Genomic DNA, 21,692 nt, shown 5'->3' with positions numbered 1-21,692 from the left:
TTTGCTGCTTAGGATCAAATCTAATAACATTTCAATTAAACAGCTTCCTTTCAGAGGGAATAATTGAAAATGCCAGTGTTCTTCACAATATATATTTACTTGCTTACAAAACGTAATTTGTATAGGTGTGTTGTCTAATACTATTATCAGATAAGTTTTCATGGTTTGCATGGTTTGGACCATTTTACAATATTTAGCATATTATATGTAATATCTGTCCAATATTACTTGAGAAGCATATTTCATTGAAAATGTGTATATTCTGCATCTTTTTGCCTTATTTTCAGTACATAGATAATCAAATATATATGCATATATTTCTCTAAATATCTTCTCTCAGCAGGTATCTATGGTATCTATGTCCTCCAGATACTGCTATCATACATCCCATCGGAAAGGCTGTAGCATCTCCCATAATGTTCCTTATATCCTGTTGCACTCCTTTTTTTGGAATATGTAGATCAACAAGTTTATATATTATACCCTGCCAACAACCTATAACCACCGTAAGTCCTTACTGTCTGAGCTTAATATGTTCCTCAATCTTTATTCATACACCTTTTTAAATAATATTAAGACAACTTTCTTTCACTCTCCTTCTGTTCCAGCAAAGACATTTTCCTTACCAGTTTTCTTTACAAATGTTTCATTGTTTTCCTTGATTCAGGTGTGTTTCCTTTAACATTGTTACTTGTGTATTATTGTTGTAAATATGGGTCAGTACCTTGTCTTGTTTGTTTATTCATATTCCAAACTAATAAATTATATTATGCAGTAGTAAAGATTATATTTTATTCTACTTATATTCTATATCTTTCTTTTATAAAATGCTCATTCATAGTCTGCTTTTATCATTTTTTGTGCCCCTTAATTTATGTATTTCTACAGTGTTGTCTCAAATGAACCTGACCTCTTTTTAAATACACAAACCTCTCCTTCCCCAAGAAATAAGCAATATTAACTATATGCACATTTTTGCAAATCCATTGAGCTGATGGCTTATACAAATAGCTGTGTGTAGCTTGTTTCAATGTTTCAATCATCCAAGCTCTACTGGGCAGAACAACAGCTGTTATAAAATTACTGATATAGTTATTTCTTGCCTGTAGTATTTTATTTCTAAAGCTGTCCCTCACTGAGCATCCAAGTGCTCCAGATTGTGCAGAACGATCCGCATTTAAGACGAGCGAAGCGACTGTTCCGCTGTTCCACATTGAACAGCTGTGGCTCTGCTACAAGGATTTTGATTGGTTTGTGTATCGCAATTACTGCCAATCGGCATTGCGGTATACAAACCAATGCACACCTCTGCTGCCCTTCTGCATTACACAGCGTTGGCTGTGCACCACAGTTTTTGATTGGCTCATAGACTGCATTTACAGCCAATAGTGAATGCATTCTATGAGCCAATCAAGTAAAGAGTCTCAGGAGGACAGCAGCCATTGAGAGCTCCCCAGTACTAGCCAATCACGTTCCGGGAAGCCTTTTCGCATCAAAATAATGGCTTGCAAAAGGCTTCCCAGAATCAGGGATTTTATTTTTTAGGTCTAATCTCCAGGAAAGAAAACTGGGAAGGAGCAGAATATGGGTTGAAGACATTGGGAGAAGGAAGGTGCATATTGTGGACATAGGGAGAAGGAAGGTGCGGATTGAAGACATCGGGACTCGGCCAAAACAGAAGGGCTGAGGTTTTATTTTGCTGCTGCTTGCTGTTAGACTACCAGGATCATCATAGTTTGTGCCGTGGTCATCGTGGTGGATTATTTGTGCTGCTGGAGACTTTGGTTAACTGCATATTGAGCGGGTGCTGTGTGCCCAGGCAAAGGTAAGTGTTTTAGCTGTGATGGCAAGAGTTTTCTTTGAGAACTGGTATGCTAGCACAGATCTTGTTATTCTAACAACTTTCCAAGTTTATAAGAGCAATGTTTAGTGTCTGTAAATTTGTGCTGCTTGTTTCTACTATGTCTCTGAAGTCTGCCAGAAACAGAGCTAAATGTATGCCAACACAGATGCTGTTATAAACTTAAAAAGTTGCTAGAATAATAGGAATATTTAAAGTTTATTTTTGTACTGCTTGTCCCCCTAGGATTTTGAAGTCTGAAAGTAATTGAGCAATTGTGTGCCAACACAGATCCTGTTATTCTAGCAATATTTGTAAGCTTATAAGAGCAATATTTAAAGTGTCTCTATGTTTGTGTTTCTTGTCCCACTAATATGTCTCAGAGTAATTGCCATTTCTTCTAGCAATATTTCTAAGTTTATAAGAGCAATATTTAAAGTGTCTCTGTTGTTCTGCATGGCCCCCTAGTATGTCTTTTTTTTCCCGAAACTGTATGCTAAGCCAGGACCTGTTATTCTAGAAACTTTCTAAATTTATAAGAGCAATATTTAAAGTGTCTGTGCTGCTTGTCCCCCTAGTACATCTCAGAGAGTAATTGCCATTTTTTTAGAGAAACTGAAAGCCAAGACAGATCCTGTTACTGTAGCAATATTTCTAAGGTTATAAGAGCAATATTTAAAGTGTCTGTTTGTGCTGCTTGTCCCCCTAGTACGTCTCTGAAAGTAATTGCCTTTTTTTGGGAGTAACTGAATGCCAAGATAGATCCTGTTATTCCAGCAATATCTCTAAGTTTATAAGAGTAAAGTGTCTGTTTGTGCTGCTTGTCCCCTTAGTACATCTCGGAGAGTAATTGCCATTTTTTAGAGAAACTGAGTGCCAAGACAGATCCTGTTCTAGCAATATATCTGAGATTATAGGGCAATATTTAAAGTGTCTCTCTAATATGTCTGTTTAGAAAATGTAGTAAATCTGATTTTTATTTTTGTAAAGTGTTGTTTCATTTACTTATGGTGTGGTTATGGTATTTGCTGATTATCAAATAAAGGTTTTGGATCTGGGAAGTGTGTTTTATTGAATTTTACAGATGTTCTACCATGATCCATGGCAATGGCATGTTTCACGCAGTGCGAAAATAGGGTGCTCCACATTTTGACCATTTGTCACACATTGTTAGGGTCTGTGTTCCACATTGGCCTCTTAACAGGTTGAGACCTATGGTCCCTCAATGTTTATGTTGCTAAATAACTAATAAATATTTCAGATGCTGCAGATGTTTTTTTTTAATGGCAAAGCTTTGTTATTCATCTGCAGTGACTCCACCCTCTTGCAAACAAGTTGAGCTTATCAAGGAATGTAAATTACTTTCCAAGAGCACTGGAAAAATGCCAGTCATTCTGGACAAATACGACATGATATTGAAATATAGTAGTTTTTTTCTCAGTTGTAGTTGCAGATCTCAGCGATTCAAAAATACCTTCCAGTAAGCACACTTTACCTTTCAGTAATACCAAGCAGACATCTTTAAAGAACAAATTTTCCTCGGTCAATGCATCCTGTGCAATGTTTTTGTGAATCTTTCCATCTAGACTGTTTTCAATTAACATAATTACCTCATTAATTTTGCATGCATTTTTAGTCTTTGCATATGTATTTGCAGAAGTAATTTTATGCAACATTGTTTATTGGTTTCCATCATATAATATACCAATTTACTTTTTCATTTGGCAGTAATTTGCTTCCCTCCCCCTCTCTTCTGCACTGTAATAGTACCTTTATTAGAAGCAAAACCAAATAAAAACAGTTTGTAATTTCAAAACAGAGACTTTTATCAAATAGTATGTAATACAGCCCCCTTTCAAACACAAATTTTAATTTTTAAGTACAAATCTGACATATGTTTATATTATTATATGCATATTATTCATATATTTTCTGTCTAGTTCTTACTGATCTCGATCACTTTAAGGTGTCATTCAGAATGCAATTCACATTTTAAAACTATCACACACTTTGCCACATAAACATTTATCCTTTTTTAAATACTGTCCTCATTCATTGCTCTCAGTACTTTATTGGGAGTCTTCCACTTTTTTTTTGAAAACTGTTTTGTGTCCCTTTTTTTATCTGACATTTTCTTTTGCAAAGTGGGAAATGGGTTTGCAGGAAATCTCTCCCTTGAAGTGTCCATCATTGCCTTTTCTGTGCCATTCGACTTATCGTTGTATCCTCACAATATTCTCTTGCCTCCAGCTTTTGTTTTCACTTTGCCAGATCATCTTCTGCCTGGCAAGGATCTGTGCAGGTTTTTAATCCAGTTGTATGAAAAACTCAAAGTAAAACAGGATGCATTAATTTAAAACAAAGTTTCATTTCTATGCAGAGTGTTATAGAATGAAGACAATCATTGATATTTGTTTGCATTAGCAATGAAAAGTCATTATCCATGCAAACCCTTGTGTCTCCAACCCCTAACGTTCCTCTTTTTCTCCGCACAATAGAAAGACTTTCCTCATTTGGGTGATATGTCTGTAGTATAATCAGTATAGGCCTTGTCTGCTTCTCAGGCTCACATTGGGAATATCGACAATCTATGTGCTCTGTCTATTGTAGTATCATCAATAGAAAGCCAGTCCATTTGCTGAGACTGCAAACCTCAAGCTGGCTCTGCATGACCTATCCTAGAGTTCAGCCAGTCAATGTGCCATTTTTTTTCATTTTTATAATCGTAGTTCCAGAATTTTTTCTTTCATCTCCTTTTCATCAGCTTGCAGGTATACTTTATCCTCTGAATACTTGGTTATAACATATGCTATTTCTTGTAGCCTTCAGTTATTTGTCTCTGTATATTCCAGCAGAGACCCACTTATCTTGAAAATCTTAGATCGCATTTGGCCACTGCCACCTTGGATTCTCTGATTTGTAAATTTTGATACATATTGATTGAAATGTAGCTACATTGCCATTCCATGGTGTTTGGAAATTGTGTATGGCTATGACATATGTTTTCTAACATGTGCCATTAAAACATATATGGGCACTCTGTTTATGAATACCATACTATTTATGGGCACTCTGTTTATGAATACCATATTATTTATGGCTACTCTGTTTATGAATTCCATACTATTTATGGGCACTCTGTTTATGAATACCATACTATTTCCTACTACACTCCTGCCCTTAAATATAGTGTGCATCTTCTGTACCTTCCATTTTTAACTTCTTCAATAATATTATCTAATAAGAATACTTACACTTGTCAGAATGCATTTCCCCAAAGTGTTTTTCCCCAAAATTGCATCTGCTGGAAATCGATTTTTACCTTTTTTCATATATAATATGACCTCAGAGCTGGTTATATAGTGTGGATGCAAATCCCTCTCCCCACAAGTGGGGTTCAGCAGTTTTACAGAAAGGGAGTGAAAACTACTTTTCACAAATATCAAATCTGAGGAAAGTGCACTTGAAATAACTTGTTCCTGGAAGCACAGTGGAGACATCATATACTGCATCTTTAGTACCGTCTTCCAAAAAAACTTACACTCCACTATCCAATTTTATTTTTGAAAAGCAATTGTCATTGTTGCAAGGAGTGATACCCTAAAAACAGATTTGATGACGAATGCATATTCTTCCTGTGTGAGCTTTTGATAATTCTGTTTTTCTTTTCACCAGCGTTTTAAATATATCTGCTTCAATTACTTTCACAGCCCCATTATTAATGTGATATAATTACTGTGTACATAATTAACAGTAAATATTAGACAAGAACAAGTAGATTGCAAACATATTCCAAATTAATTTAGTTTCTGGTCACTATTTTTCAATGGAATAAAATGGTGATAAGAAACCTTTTCCTGAAAGAAATTCTGAAAAGGATGTATTTATTTTTCAAATAATCCCATAAAGCAATTTATATACATGGGGCTATTGCAGTCTATTATTAAATCTTATTTTGTTTACAAATAAATCATTATCTAAAATGACATCTAAAACAAATAAGAATGATTGATCTTTAAATTACTGTAATCATAAGCCCCCTCCAAAAATAACTTCTACCCAAAATCAAGGATTCATATTAAAACACCAAACACTGAAAACAAAGAATGGTGTTTCATCGACACATATTCAGCGAATGCTGAAAATGTCAAAACCACAGAACAGCGATTTCTTTCCTAGGGAAAGAAATCGCTGTTCCAACCCTGAAAAAAAAAAAAAACATCAAACACTTCCAAACACATACATACATGCCCTAACTCTAATTATACCCCCCAAAAAAAACAGTAAACAACTAAATACACATATGCACATAACCCAACCATGCATCTAACGAAAAAAAAAAAACAGTAAACATTGTAAAACATATGCACTTACCTTAACCCGCACCCTAACCCTAAGGTCAGTAACTCTTGCACATTTGCATAAACAGTTCCAAACACATAACACTTACCTTAACCCTAATCCTACCCCCCAAAAACAAAAGTAAACAGCTGAAAATACATACACACGTAACTCAACCATACATCTAACGCAAAATAAAAAAAAATAAACACTTTCGTACATATGCACTTACTTTAACCCGCACCTAACCCTAAGGTCAGTAACTGTTGCACAATCACACTCGGGAGATATACCGGACAAGGGACTACACTACACTTCAGAACAGGCAAAGCAATGAAGCGGTCAAGTGACTTCTTTCCCAGGGAAAGAATTTGCTGAACAGCCACTTCACTGTTTTGCCTGTTTGCCCTACATATGTCGATGAAAACGCATTCGACAAAATGCGTTTTTGTCGTTTTAATAGGAACCCAAAATCAGTGGTGATACTAATATGAGAAAAATATGACATATATGGTCTCATAGGTTCGTAGGAGATTACTAAGCTAATGGCTAAAGACCCCTTACAAGCCTAGCTAACATAATCCAATTTTAGCCAATATATGGCCACTAGGTGCAAGAGGATGGCATGTGTTTGTGCTTATGCCTTAAGTATGTTATAGAGTGCCTCTGTCCATAAGGGACATAGTGCTACCCTGGGTGTATATTTGCAATTCCCCACCCATTGATCCAAACTGCATTTGAAGAGGACCAGGGAAAGACTCTACTTAATGTGAATAGGAAGCCTGTTTCAAAGAAGGGGTAATCTCTGAGACACATATCTGTCTCTCCAGCATGTTTTGTTTGAGTCACTGACTAAGTTTAAATCCATAGATCAGGTGATCCTCATGTTGATTGACTTGTGGATATGTAGTAGCTCCATCAGGGCTAAATTTGTGAGTGCCTTGTAGGTCAGGCATAGGTCACCCATTAATAGTTGGTAGAAGTAAGAGTACAACCTGCATTTTCTTTGTGAGGAACCTCTGAGGTCAGTGCAGTTGCTGTAATGGCCTAGACAAGTACATGCCAAATGGCGTATTGTACTTGATTATTGGTTTAATGATGGCTGAGTACAACATGACTATAATTTCACTGGGTCTGGAAGTCATACCTTTACTTATAAGTTGTGCCACATAGAAGGACTTCCTAACCACTGTGGACATATGGCAGTCAAAGTTCAGGCTACTGTCTATCTGTGCACCTAGATCTCTCACCTCTGAGTCTACTCTTAGGGTGTGCTACTGATACTGTAATTTGTAGGGGTGTTTTACTTCCCAAAGGGTATGATAATGCATTTTTTTTAAATTAATTTTAGGCCATGGTTCTGGCACCAGTCATTTGTCTGATCTAGACCCTCCTGAAGGATATCTACAACACTGGGTGATTCAGTGATTGCAATTGTCAACAAACTATGACATCCAGGGGCCCTCCACATTAGCGTTGACTTCAGTGAAGTATATTCCAAACAGGTGTGGTTCCAGCACTGAGCCTTGTGGCATGCCACTAGTAACTAGCCTCCTGCTGGATCTGGCTTCATCCACTTTAACCACATGTCCTGTCCATGTTGACATAAGGATTTATACCCAGTTTTGTTAGTTTATTTATAATATCTGAGTGGGAATTGTGTCAAATGCTTTGGCTGGTTTGAGGTAGGTGCTATGTACTGTTTTACCCCCATCCATGGCCTTAGTGACTTTCTCAAAGAAATCCACCAGTTCAATATGCATGACCTGCCCTTGAGAAAGCAGAATTGGGTCAGGTCCAGGTGTCAGGTTCATGATTATTCTTTCCATGGCCTTACATACAAGACTAGTCAAAGTTATGGGACTGTAATTTCCCAGGTCATTAAATAGTCCCCCTGTATGCAGACTGTTACTGTCCTCCACATTAAAATCTAGTTGTGACCTCTAACCAGGAGAACAGGTGTGAAGAGTTTATATTTCTTTGGCCTGAATGCATAAGGAGTGGACTTAATAATGCTAGTTTGAAGGCAGGGCTATTTGGATTATAGGTGTAGTTTTAGTGAGATTATAAATTGCAGGTGGGCTAGGATTTTGAATAAGAAGTGGACTTAGTTATGGGTTGTGGCAAGTATAAAGCCATTCTTCTTACAATTAAGTTTTCAATGACAATTTAAATTCAGTTTGTGATAACACACTTCTGATACCTGTGGGGATTGAGTTCCACTGTTTAGCAACATATACTAAGTACAGACAGCCACCATTATGATTTTTGAATTTCTGAGTTCAGGGAGTACAGTTCTCTGTGAGGTATGCACCAGCTTAACTGACTGTGGTATACAGCATATTGTAGGCACATTTATGTTGAGTGAAAGCAAGTACATTACAGAGCTCCAATACCTTCAATTCATTGTGCATTACAGACCTCCAACACCTTCAAGTCATGGTACACTACAGACCTCCAACACCTTCAAGTCATGGTACATTACAGACTTACAGACCTCCAACACCTTCAAGTCATGGTACACTACAGACCTCCAACTCCTTCAAGTCATGGTACATTACAGACCTCCAACACCTTCAAGTCATGGTACACTGCAGACCTCCAACACCTTCAAGTCATGGTACATTACATAGCTCCAACACCTTCAAGTCATAGTACACTGCAGACCTCCAACACCTTCAAGTCATGGTACATTACATAGCTCCAACACCTTCAAGTCATGGTGCACTACAGACCTCCAACACCTTCAAGTCATGGTACATTACAGACTTACAGACCTCCAACACCTTCAAGTCATGGTACACTACAGACCTCCAACTCCTTCAAGTCATGGTACATTACAGACCACCAACACCTTCAAGTCATGGTACACTGCAGACCTCCAACACCTTCAAGTCATGGTACATTACATAGCTCCAACACCTTCAAGTCATGGTACACTGCAGACCTCCAACACCTTCAAGTCATGGTACATTACATAGCTCTAACACCTTCAAGTCATGGTGCACTACAGACCTCCAACACCTTCAAGTCATGGTACACTACAGACCTCCAACACCTTCAAGTTGTGCTTTTTTGCAAACTTTGCAATTCTGTTATAAGACTGGCTTTGCTTATCAGCTCCCATTCTAGACATGATTAATTTAGTCAAGGCCCTGGACATTACAGCCCCATTGGAGAGATAGCTATTTGTTTTTCGTGTTAGGCATGGGTGGGACCAAGTTTACAGTATCATTTTAAGTCTTCTAAGCATGCCTTGATCACAGGAGCATTTTCAGATTATCTTTGGATTCTCTTTGGCTATGATCTGTTTTCTGTTCATAGGTTCATAGGTATATACTAGGCTAAAGACCATCCAACCCAATTGTGTCCTCATGTAACATGGGGGTCTGTTTGGAGGGGTATGTTAGGAGTTTTCTAAAGGTTTGGGAGGGGTATGTTAGTTAGGGAATATTTAATGCCGGCCTCTGTCTATCCGACACTTGAGGAACAGACCAGAGGTAAATTTTTGATTTCCCATCCAATAGTTAAGGTTGCATTTGAATAGGGTTAGGGATGGACTCGCTTCACATGGATGTGAAGCCTATTTCAATATGTGGGGAGCCTTTGAGACACATAGTTGTCTCACAAGCATGTTCAATTTATCTTGAAAGCAAAATTCAAATCCTTGAATCTAGGGTTTCTAGTGCTATTTGTTTTGTGGACATGCAAAGGGTCCATCATGGATGGATTGGAGGATGCCTTGTATGCCAGGCATAGATCAGCTCTCACTAACAAGTAGGAGACAGAATATAGAGATAAGGCAGTTAGACAATCTGTATAGGACAGATCCTTGATACCAATATTGTTCTGATCAGTTCTGGGTCTGTTTTTCTATACCTTTCCCCTACCACTGTCCATGATGCTGGCTTTGTGCAGAAGACTTTGGAACATTACTAGAGGAAAAAAGTCTTTCTTATGTTGGTCTGATTTCTTAATGATAATAGTACAGATAATGCAAATCACCTAATGGCTATATATGTGGCACCTTCAAGGCCTCTGGATTTGGTCAGTGCATGATGTGAAATTTCCATACATTTTTGTGATCAGAGAGCAGTGGTTTGACCAAGAGCTTAGGATGCTACCTAGGATATAAAGGATGTTGGAGTTCACAAGGTATTAAATGCATCTGAATGAGGGCAAGCTTTAACATGATGAGCATTATGTTCTCTAGTAATCAGATGCCAAATGTAAATAGGCAATATTTTGTTCAGTCAGGTGCCTGCTGAATGAACAAGTCAAACAATGCTTTCTTTAACTTGTGGTTGAGTTGTGCATCTCAGTTTGTCTAATAACTAGAAGAGGTTTAACTTCTGTTAGATGCAGGGAGTTTGCATGGTTTTTTGTAGGTATGATACTCTTCAGTCGGATGCCCTTTCACTACTAATGCATCCATTGAGACTAATGTCAGTTATGACACTGAGCAGTATTTTGTCTTGCACTGGCTTTAGACATGCCATCTATGAAGATGATGTACATGTTGTTTCAGCTGTTTGAGCAAGATACCACAGATTGGATACCGCCCAACCTCCCAGGGTAAATCCTGACTCGAGTCTCTGGATTTGATTATTCTCCAAATTGTACAGACTTTTTTTAGCAAATAATACTATTTCAATTTTTTTTAATTATTAATTACCTTATTCTGACCTGTGTCTAACTTTTCATTTTTGGAAGACCATTGCAAAGGTGGTATGTTAACTGTCACATTCTTATTTTCCATATTAAAACCATTTGAATCGATTTCACTCTGGCGTTTGGGCCAGGCCACAATGCTGAGATTGCTCTTGTTAGGATAATTAATGGCATAGTTGTGATGAGGAATGAATGGTTATATTCTCTCATGGTTTCTTGGCAGCTTTTTTGTTTTATTAAAAGACTATTTACTATAGTACAACACCATATCAATGTGAGATGCAATACAACTGAATTATAAAACATAGCCATGATAAAGAAAAAGATAAGCATGTAAAGAACAAGAAAACACATTCTTTACACTATGTATGACAATACATTTCTTGTCAGAAGCAGATGTCAGACATTGCATCATAGAGTCTAAAGTTACAAAAGTTATTACATCTCTGACTTCACTGATAGGAACTGAGAACTGTGCTGTCTTATATAGTGAAGCCAAGTACCCTAAATTTAAGCCTATTTCCTTGCGTTAATAGTTTTCCTCCTCAGAATCTATTTCATTCATTAGATGGTCAAGCTCTTCTATGGTGGGCAGAGCCTGGTTCTTCTAATGCCTTGTGATACATTTCTTAACCACTAATGCAAATACAGACAGTAATTGGGTACGTGGGAAGGATAAATGCAGCGGATCCTACCACTGTAGCAAAAACAGTATAGAGGTTAAAGTAATTATCACTCTCAAGTCCCTGGTTATAAGTTCAGTCACTTGGTCAAAGTATGGTCTGAAGTCTAGGCATGAGTACAAAATATGCATCTATTTACCTCTGTCCCCCCTTCTAATTATCTCCAGCTATTACTGTCTACTCCCGGAAAGATCTTAGCCAGTCTAACTGGCATATAAAATATTTATGAAGACATTTCCAGCCAAATATCTTACATTTCCTTGACATAGTAATAGATGGCATTAGTAGTACTAGATGTCTCGAGTGCTCCTGAATCAAGGCCATATCTAATGTGTTGCCCCAAATTTCCTTGATCCTTGCTCAGATTAAACTTTTAGTGATCATTATTGCTTGGTAAAATTTCAAGACTAAAGCTTTGTTAGTTAAATGATCTTCCCTTGCTGGCATCATAATGCTAAGTATATCTATCTCCTTGATGTCTAGTCTGATACGGCTTACAATAATCATTACTCTACCTACCAGCTCATAGTAGCTCAAGAGAGCCCTATTTGGAATATTTATATCAATTGAGCTTTATGCCACATGTAGGGGATTTTGCCTAAGAGGATCTGATACCAATGTTTTAATGTTGTATCTCCATGTCGTGTGTAGGGCATCTGGCTTGAGAGGATCTGATACCAATATCTTTATGTTGTATCTTCATGCTACGTGTAGCAGATCTTGCTTGAGAGGATCTCATACCAATGTTTTTATGCTGTACCTTCATGCCACGTGTAGGGGATCTTGCTTGAGAGGATCTGATACTAATGTTTTAATGCTGTATCTTCATGCCACGGGTAGGGGATCTTGCCTGAGAGGATCTGATACCAATGTTTTAATGTTGAATTCCACTTTACCCAGTTCAGTTCTACTTTTGGGGGGTTACTCCAGGCCCCTTTCTGTATGCAGTTTGTACCAGCATATCTTTTATGTTGTTTTAGTGCTCATAAATCCTGTGGAGCCAGGGACAAAGGGCTACTATATTATTATCTATTTGGGGACAAGAAAGGAAATAATTTACGTAATCCAAACCCAGGGGCAGTGGGATATGTGAACAGGTCATCTTTGCACAAACATAATGGGTTGAAGAAAGCTGGAGTCTTACTAAAATAGATAGAACTACTGCATATCAGTAGAGTTTCATATTTGGAACTCCTAGTCCACCCATTATTGTTGAAAGCTGTACTTTATCTCATGCAACCTTTGGTCTTGCTTCTCCCCAGATACATTTTTTGATATCTCTTTGCAGCTTCAAGAGCATCTGAGCATTTGCAAGGTGGCTGGTGTTTGCATGTTATATAGCAATGGGGGGGGGGGGGGTAGTACAAACCAATTTAGTGCTTAGGTTTTCTGGTCAAAATCTAGAGTCAAGATATTCCACTTTCTTAAAAGAGCCGACTATTTACCCGGTGTATCTTGGTATGTGGCTTCTACTGTGACTTGGGTATAATTTGCCAGCCATATCCCCTAGTACTGCAGTTTATCCCTGCTTTTGCAAAAATAGATATGTATACCATATTTCTTTGGTAAAGTCCAAGTTAACTGAGACAGCTTTGGTTTTAGGAATATTTATTTTATAGCCTGGGAAGATGCCAGTCTTCTCCAATGCCAAAAATCCTAATGGAAGATTGTGACTGGGGTAGTTCAGAATCAAGAGTACATCACTGGCAAAAAGGGGCAGCTTTAATATTAACTCTCCTAATCTATAGCCCCTTACTGGTAATTCCCTTATCTTTTGAGCTAAAGCGGCTATATATATTGAGAAGAGTAGTGGAGATAGGGAGCAACCTTCTCTTTTTCCTCTCCTTAGCCCTGCAGTAGTCTTGGCACCACTCTAGCTACCCTTCAGTAGCTTAATAAACTGTTCAGGGACTTCTCGTCTTCTCAAAGTGGTGAACATAAAATCCCAATCCACCCTGTTGCATGTGTTTTCTGTATGTTGCATGTGTTTTCTGTATGTAACCTTAGCAATAGAAAGGGTTTCAAGTTTTCCTCTAGTAACAACAGGGTCCAGAGATCATTATCAAATGTTTGTCTTCCACCCATGTTAGTCACCATCTAGAATAGTTGGTAGCATTTTAGCCAGTTTGTGTGCTGCAACAGCCCTAAAGACTCTGGTGCACGTCTGGATATGTGTAGGATCTCCTGGGGTGGGGATGTGGGGGAGCTGGTGCCAGTCCCCTTCTTCATGGTTGTAAATTTTCCCAATCATCCTTTGTTGCTTGTTGTTGCTTTAATTTTGCTGCTAAGGCATTCATTGCTATTGGGGGTTGCACAAAATAAATTGTACAAGGGCGCATCTCTTAATTGTTTTTGAAATTCTTCGATATCCCTGTTTAGTCTTCTCATTGTATGTACTATCCAATTGTTCAGGGTTTGACTAAGATATATGTTGGGAATTGCCACTGTTTGGGTATGTAGGGCCCCCAACCCCTCTCCAAATTCAATTTAATTAAGGCATTATCCAGTATAAGTACTGAATAAGTTTTTAAACTGTGCACAAAATATTTATTTTCCTTACTAATGCTAAACCTATCAGATCTTAACCATTGCTTATGTCTTCAGGAACAGAATGGGAATCTCCTGTCATTCCCAGATGCATGACCCTCCATTTTTATCTTGTGCCAGCCTACCTGTTTCATTCAATTTCTTAGCAACTTACCTTGAGGAGAGATTTGTTATATTCATGGACCTCCTAAGCCACACAAGGTAGACAGTATCAAATTTCAGTCCCCCATAATCAGAACCATACCTTTAGAAAAAGCCAGTAACTCAGCTAAGACTTTCTTAATTTCATTTGTTTTTATACCTGGGGGGGGGGGGGGGGTTGATACAAGAATATCAAGGTTACTTAAAATCAATCTAACTTTGCCTTAACTGTGGCATATCTGCCCCTCTGGTCAGCTTTTTGGGACTGGAAATAAAACTGTAGGGAGCATGCAACAAGTAATACTACCCCTCTCCTTCTGCCTCCTAGGCAGTATTACAATTTTGTGAAATGACAACCCTCTCTACATAAAGACCTCTTACCTTCCTCATCCAGATGTGTATCTTGAAGGGCTATAATGTCAGCCTGTTTTCTCTTGACCTCTACAAAGATAAAGCTCTCTTTATATGGCTACATAGGCCATTAACATTCCATGAAATCACTGACCAGGTCCCCAGCCCTCTTGATTCAGATGTTGTCTGATGGAGTATTGGTATCAATGGCCAACATTAGCCTAACCAAATTAGCACAATCACCTTCCTCCAATTTTTCAGATACCCCTATCAATCTAAGTTTTTTCTCCTTGCCCAGGCTTCCATTTCAATCACCCTGGCTTCAGATATTAATTTCTTGCTTCTGTGATGTCTAGTTGGCACATCACCTAGCAGTTGGGTTACATCTGAGTGGGTGTTTAGAGCTTGCATTATAGATTGCAGGTTCTCCTTTGTTTTAGTGAGATACATTTGCAATGCTGCTTTTTCCTTCTTAAGCTCCTTGAGAATAAGTACTAAAGAGAATGCCTGTTGATCAGTTCTTCCAACTGCTGTCCTTGTTCAGATGTCCCATGGGCAGAAGCAGAGCTAGTTCAACTAGCTCCCAGGTCAGCACAATGACTCACCTCCTCAAGGGAAGGGCAAACAAAAGAAAAAGAAAGCACTTCATTGTAAGAAGCCAATCAGTACATTGTAAGCAATTTGCTTATTATTACAGTTAGATCTACTCCCGCTACTTCTTCTACTGGCATACCAACCAAGTGGCCAGATGTACAACACATCCCCCTCCCTACTGCTCTAGCCATTTAGGTCCCATTTCCATGCACTGCCTACAACCCTCCTTCAAAACAATGTCTGCTTTTAAACTATAGCAAACTGTTTGTTACAAATATTACAAACAGTTGCTACAGTTTATGCCCTGCCTACACAAAGTACTACAGCACTTGAACTTTACTTAAAAAAAACTCCTTTTTATATTGTAGCAAACTGCTTGCTACAGTTTATGTCATGCCTGAACAGAGCACTACAGTACTCAGGTTTTAGTTAAAACAAAAAATAATTGGCAAACTGCTTACAACAATGTAGTAGGCAGTTGTTGTAGTTTAGATCAAACATAGAAAGCTACAGTGCTTAGGTTTGCCAACAAATCCAATACCATTTTTTTAAAAAGCAGTATTGCATTAACAAAATATTGGAATTGGTCGATTGTGTCCCTCAACTTTTTGTGCTCAGGGCAATTGCCTCTCCTGCCCTGCCCTAGCTATGCTACTGCCTGCAGGATAGCTTTACGTTGAGCATCAAGCCTCTGAGCTGACATCAGCAAAGAGCAGTTTTGTGAGTGCTTATTCCCCTTCTTCCACATAAATTGAATAAAGTACAATATCACTGCTTAAATGCCAGTCTGGGACTTGTAGATATGAGGGTTGTTTTGTGGATATATTACTTTTAAATCCCTTCTAAGACAGGGGCAGCTGCAGAAAATTATTTGCAGCTCCACAGCATACTGAAGTCCCTCTTGGCAACTTTTGGTCTTGGGAAATATAAGATACTTTTATAGCTTGAGTATTTTATCTCATCTGTTAGACCTTACATTGTTTTTATAGTAGGATCTCTGCAGGCAAATTCCTTAGATAAATGCCATCATGAGAGTTCAAGACCTCTTCTGCCCTCCCCTTATTCATACTGCATATGTTGTCACTGTGGCCAGTCATATCAGGCATAAAGACTTTAGATATTACTGCTACACTAATAATATCCAGGTATACCTCTTTTTCAAATGACCAAATGGATTCCTCTTCCTCCATCCTAATTTTGATGAGAATTAGTTGCTCGAAGATCACTTCTGCTAAAACTGATGTTAAACCGGTTCATACTTCTTTACAGCTCTCAGAAATTCCTTTCTTCACCTCTGTTATACTTTTTGGAAATAATGGTTTACATTTATTTTGAAGATTGGGAATAGCTCCTGACAGTGCATAGATTCATAAAGTCCATAAAGTCTAAGTGTCCAAATGCATCATATCAGCTTACTTCGTCTTCAGGAGTAACACTCAGATTCTGTCACTTGGTAAAAGTGATGCATGCAGTAGTATTATTACACTTAGGATGCATGAGTGCTCTATACAAGATGCTCTCAGACACAGTGTATCTGCACGGGGTCCAGAATTATGTAGCATCAGTTTAAAATGGGTCATCCTGATTAAGATACAATAGTTTTACTGAGGTATATTTTATTGAAATGAGATTTGTAAGCAGATTTAATCAAATCTCATTTTTTGTGGAAAAAAGACTAGCATGCAGTTTTAGTGACTTCATAAAAATGTAAGGACAATAAAGTTTCCCTTTACACCCTGAATGCATATTCTTAGAGGTAATATATTTAGAGTTAGATATATGGAAGGGTGCAAGTAGCTTTCGGTCTCTGAAAAAAATATTACTGTTACAATCAACTTTGCCTTTTTTAGAATTGTTTTACAGTTTGCCTTTTTTGCATCACCTATTACTATGAATCCTTCCAGCTTTTGTGGCACCAGTCCTATGCTGTGAGATCATAGGTGGTTATATAATGCAGTCAGATGTATGTTGGTTTGCACTGAACAATCTCTGCACAGTCTGGGACTCCTTTGTTCAGGAGAGTGGAGCTGCTCTAGTTCCTGATTACCCAATCCGGTCATCTGATGAGAGGTTGCAAGTTAATCCTAGCAGAAAAAAAAGTTATTCCCATTATCAGACCTGAAACAGTTGGCAGATGTTAGATGCTGTTTTACCTATCTAGCTCAATTTCTTTGGCATCAGCTTTCCATGGATTAGGAAACATGAGAGCAGGGCCCTTTACTTCCACCTGTTTAGGAGGGTTTATTTAAAGACATGAAAAGATCATTAATCAGTCTTCCTGGGATAAAATGTGTTTGTGACAGTCTCTGTGTTGCTTTAGTTTGTTTTGTTATTATCATTTATATTGTATGTTTTTGCTGGTTTGTTGTATGCATTTGCTTATTTTACTGGTGAAAAGTTTTAGATTTTAGACTTTAAACCTCAATTAAGAACCAGTCTGCCTTAATCATTTGAAACTCACTTTCCTTTAGGCATGCATTGGCAATCAGAAAGGTGCCATTATTTCCAAATGTTTAACTACTATTTTCCAATTATTGTGTCTTTTAGTCTTCCATTTTCTTTTTCAGTAGTCCATTTTTTAAAATATGTTCAGTATCACCTCAAATAAGACTGCTAACCTTGCCAATTACCTTACACTTTGGTGTCCTCCCATTTCTTCTCACACATAAACAAAAGATGTAAAGAAACCTGTGCTATCTGAGTTTTGCATGCTTCACACATAAATGTTTCTTAACTTCCATTTGGCCTGTTGTAGCTTTCCCTATTAACTGATCAGCCTCTGCAGGACAAAGTCATTGAGAGAGACATTATAGTGCGAGATGAGAATGAGAAGCAGGTAAAGAGGAAGAGAGATGGAGTCAGAGTTGAGTATTTAGGGAGATGATGGAAAGGATGTGGGGTAGTTGGTGGAACTGAGGTTACTGCTTTCAAGCGAAGGTGGATAGGGAAGGGTTAGGCAGTATAACTAACGGAGTGATGAAGATGAAGACAATGGTTAAGCAGAATAAAACAGACCTGTGTGTATTCCCAATGAGTGGTTAGGATTGTTTCCTTATTCCCAAAAGATGCAAATTGATGAGTGTGTCCATGTTGTATACCTACACTTTACCCATGTCCTTGTGGCGTCACTATGGATCATTTCACTTACCCCATCCGTAAATAAAATGCATGGGTATATATTTAAGGATAGACCACAGACTACAGAGACAGGGCTTTAAAGCAATTTGTATAGGACAGATTCTTGAAGACAATATGTTTTGGATCAGTTTTGGCTTATCCAATATGGCTCTGTAATATCCTGAAATATATCTGCATGACAATAATTTGCTAGATGCCTCTCAAAAAGGTGTTAGAGCTGTCTGTATTTGTTATAATGAGCAATGCACAGGGTTTAGCTGAGCTTACCAGAGTACCAAAGAAACAGACATGGCATTGTATAAAGCATTGCTAAAAATTAAATCAAATCAACAACATTCTGTAATCTAGGTTCAGAGCAATGAATAACTGAAGTTAAAGGAAACAAGATATAATTGCTTGATAACCATTTCCCCCAAACATTTGGAGTATTGCTGAAAACCTGTATATGTTGCATGATTATATGACTTTCATCTTTCCCTCTCAAATATCCCTATGCACCAATTGGTAAAGAGACAAAAACAAATTAATAAAGGAAACCATTCCACCATCCTATTGCTCAGTCTTTACATGACTAAATAAATAAAGAAATTACAGGGCCATCTATAACATTATAGCAAATACCTGCAGCTAATAAATGGCCAGTTACTTTGGTCGACAACAGATTCATTCAAAAAATAAAAGTAAGAAAAAAAAAAAACACTTCATCAGTGATGCATGAATATTAAGAACTAAAATTCTAAACTATTTGTTAACTCACATGTAATATTGTCATGAACACAACATGAAATACAGAAAATCTTTGTAACTATTTATTACGAAGTGTTTATATATCACAGAATGCTGTAAATGTGCATATTTAATGACAATCACATTCCTTTTGCTTGTAATTGTTCTGTAGGACACACTGCATACTGTCACACACCAACAGTCCTACATAAGGTAATGCAATTTACTTAAATACATCCTGTTCTTTGCTATTCTTCATTTTTACTTGCCTCAGATGAAAATGAGATATGAAATGCATTTTAAAATTCAGTTCATACATAACAATGCTAATTAGTGATTCAAGAAAGTCATTTAACCACATACTTTGAGAGTCCTAGGTTTGTGTGTGTGTGTGTGTGTGTGTGTGTGTGTGTGTGTGTGTGTGTGTGTGTGTGTGTAAGGGTGTTTGTATGTTTATGTTTGCATGTGTGTGTGTTTGTGTGTGTGTGTGTGTGTGTGTGTGTGTGTGTGTGTGTGTGTGTGTGTGTGTGTGTGTGTGTGTGAAATATAATTGTATAGTGCACTGTTGTCCACAACATTTGAATTTTTCATGGCAGAAATGGCTTGAGGGTATCTCTGCTGTCACAACCATCTACAGTGATATGTTTATTAGTGACATTAGCATAATGAATCACTCAACAGACAAGTCTAGATAGAGATCAGCATTTCTATAAAAAAGATGCATGCATTCATTCACATAAATAGAATTATCTTCATAGGAGTGGTACTTTTTATACAGGATTTCTTTATTAATCTATTTTATAATAGGCAGACATCAAGACATCTTTGGGCATAACAGTTTTTGACAACGTTGTTTGCTAATCATTATTTATATGATAGCTTATATAATTCATTGTTCTATAACATTTTATATATTCAAACTAAATAGGGTTAGGCCCAAAATAATCAAATTAAATGTTTGATAGTGTTGATTTGTTAGTGTGCAGTACACAATAGCTTTTTTCACTGAAAAATAAAAAAAATTGACTTTATCATTCATTATATTCTACTGGTTCCTAGCGTGTCTTGCATATTGGCCTTAAGGGAATACTCTTGATTGAACTATAAATTAAAACAGACAAACAGCAGCTGAATCCATTATACATCACTAATTACTTCTATACATATGATAAGAACTAGTAGCTATTGTCATTTTCCACACAATACAGCCAAAACCCAGAACACATAAAATGTATTAATTAGGTTCCCTTTCAAAATGTATTGTGAATTGCATTAGATGACCTGTATTATATGCTGCAAACAGCACACCCTTTGAGCTTTTAGCTATGTACCTTTATCAATTTGTCTTATGCTGAATGCTGTGAGATTGCTTATTTCACACTGAAATAGAAATGTGTCCCCTCATTTGGTCACATGTGCAAGGAATTATGGCCTTACCACATGGTTGGTTTTATTGCAGTGTTTTTGCTGTGCTGTCAGCTACAGATACTTGCATTATGTTACTTTGCATTCTTGATTTTAGACCTCATCCCATTACATGGCAAATCAAGGAATACTGGAGTTCCCAGTGCATAAGAAATGGCTTATCTGTGTTAACATATTTCAAACTAAAGCAGGTTTTTGTTAGTAAAAAGATAGATAGGTAGAAGGATTCACAGACAGACAGATAGATATAAACTTATGTTAGTCTCATGGTGGAAAATTGTATCATATTATTTATATATTTGTAGGCATTATTTAAGTACTGCCTCCCTGTGTGGTATCTTTTTTTCCCTTTAATTATCTAAATTTAAATATATATATATATATATATATATATATATATATATATATATATATATATATATATATATATATATATATATATATATGAATATATAAATTCTTAAACATTTCTTTGAGTTATTGACCTTTCTAAAGGCAAGCAATGGTTTATCTCTTAAAAATATTCCCTGGCTAAGAAACATTTGAATGTATCCCCTAGGCTTCCACTACAGCAAAAAGTCATGGGTATTCAGAAGCCATGTAGCTTAAACACTGTATGGCCTTAAGAAGTTATTTGCATATATCCCATGAGCCTTCACTACAGGAAGTTTATGGTATTACAAAGTGAAAACTCTAACTTGGATTTTTCTTTGCAGTGTTTACTTTCTTAAAAGCAAGTGATTCTTAACTGCCTTTTAAGATTATGGGATAAACGTTACCTGGACTTCTGTCATGGGTGACATATACATTTTTTCACTGTTTCCAGTAGTTTATTTTTCTCATCAAATTTAACATTTTAAAGTCTTATATATGAATAATGTTTCTTAAAACCCTATAAAGATGGCCTTGAAAATCAAACATTTAACACACTACAGATGGAATCTACTACATGTTATTTTTGTTGGCCTCAATTAGCTTCAAAAAATAAAGCTATGAATATTATTGTCATCCCACTATACAGAACAACATCCAGGAAGTCAACTTTTCACATGAACTTTATAGACAATAAAGTTAAAGAGAATGCTATAATTTTTCTGGAGTTATCAGTAAATCTATGTCACAAATATTCCTATAAATATTAAAAAATACATAACCAGTAAAGGGTTAAAACTTAATAACAGAAAGAAAAACACCTCTTAGTAGTAGGGATCTCATACACATCATAGTCTGTGATG

Source organism: Protopterus annectens, chromosome 17.part0, assembly GCF_019279795.1.
Source record: "Protopterus annectens isolate FY-2018-M chromosome 17.part0, PAN1.0, whole genome shotgun sequence".
Lineage (NCBI taxonomy): Eukaryota > Metazoa > Chordata > Ceratodontiformes > Protopteridae > Protopterus > Protopterus annectens.
This window is presented reverse-complemented; position numbering follows the sequence as displayed.